A 1,322-nucleotide genomic window follows, 5' to 3' on the forward strand; every position below is an offset into this window, starting at 1 on the left:
TCTTTTCCCCTTTTTCTTTCCCTCTCCCCTCCTCCCCCCCTTCCCCTCTCTCTTTCTCCCCTTCCCCCCCTTTCTCCCTTTCCCCCTTTCCCCATTTCCTCCCTTCTCTTGTCCCCTTTCCCCAAAAAAATCCCGGGTTTTAATTTTTCATTTTCCCCCCCTTTTCCCTTCTTTTTCCCCAAGGAAGAAGAAAGGGAAAAGGGGGGGAAAGGGGGGGAAGGAGGGGAAGGAGGGGGGAGAGGGGGGGAAAGGGGGGCAAGGGAGGGGAAGGGAGGGAAACCCGGGGGAGGAGGGGGGGGGATTTGGGGGGGACCCCGGGGGGGAGGAGGAAAGGGGGAGGGAAAAAGGGGAGAGAAGGGGAGGGAGGGGGGGAGGGGGGGAGGGAAGAGGAGGGGGGAGAGGAGGGAGGGGGGAAAGGGGGAGGGGAAAAGGGGAGAGGGGGGAGGGGAGAGAGGGGGGGGAGAGAGGAGGGGGAAAAAGGAGGGGGGGAGGGGAGGAGGGGGAGGGAGGGGGGGAGGGGGGGGAGAGGAGGAGAGAGGGAGGGGGAGGGGGGGCGGGGGAGGGGAAAGGGAGAAAAGGGGGGGAGAGGGGGCGGAAAGGGGGGGGAGAGGGGGGGAGAGAGGAGGGGGAGGGGGGGGAGGGGGGAGAGAGGGGGAGAGGGGGGAGAGGGGGGAAAGAGAGGGGAGAGGAGGGGGAGTGGGGGAAAGAGAGGGGGGGGGGAAAAAGGAGGGGGAGAGGAGGGGGAGGGGAGGGAGAGAGGAGGGGGAGGGGAGGGAGAGAGGAGGGGGAGGGGAGGGAGAGAGGAGGGAGAGAGGAGGAGGGAGAGAGGAGGGGAGAGGAGGGGGAGAGGGGGAGAGAGGGGGGAGAGAGGAGGGAAGGGGGAGGGGGGGGAGAGGAGGGAGAGAGGAGGGGGAGGGAGGGAGAGAGGGGGGGGGAGGGGAGGAAGGGGGGGGAGGGGAAAGGGAGAAAAGGGGGGGGAGGGGGGGAGAGGAGGGGGAAAAGGAAAGGGGAGAGGAGGGGGAGAGGAGGGGGAAAAGGGGGGAGGGGAAAGGGGGAGAGGAGGGGGAGGGAGGGGGAGAGGGGGGGGGAGGAGGGGGAGAGGAGGGGGGAGGGGGGGGAGGGGAGGAGGGGGGAAAGAGGGGGGGGAGAGAGGGGAGGGAAAGGGAAAAGGAGGTGGGGAGGTGGGGGAAGGGGTTTGGGGGGGGGGAAGGGGAGGAAAGGGGGGAAAAGGGGGGGAGGTAGGGAAAGAGAGGGAGGGGGGAGGAAAGGGAGGGGTTTTGGATTTGGGGGGAGGGAGGGAGGGGGGAAAGGAAAAAAAAGGG

This window comes from Penaeus monodon, chromosome 25, assembly GCF_015228065.2.
Source record: "Penaeus monodon isolate SGIC_2016 chromosome 25, NSTDA_Pmon_1, whole genome shotgun sequence".
Classification (NCBI taxonomy): Eukaryota; Metazoa; Arthropoda; class Malacostraca; order Decapoda; family Penaeidae; genus Penaeus; species Penaeus monodon.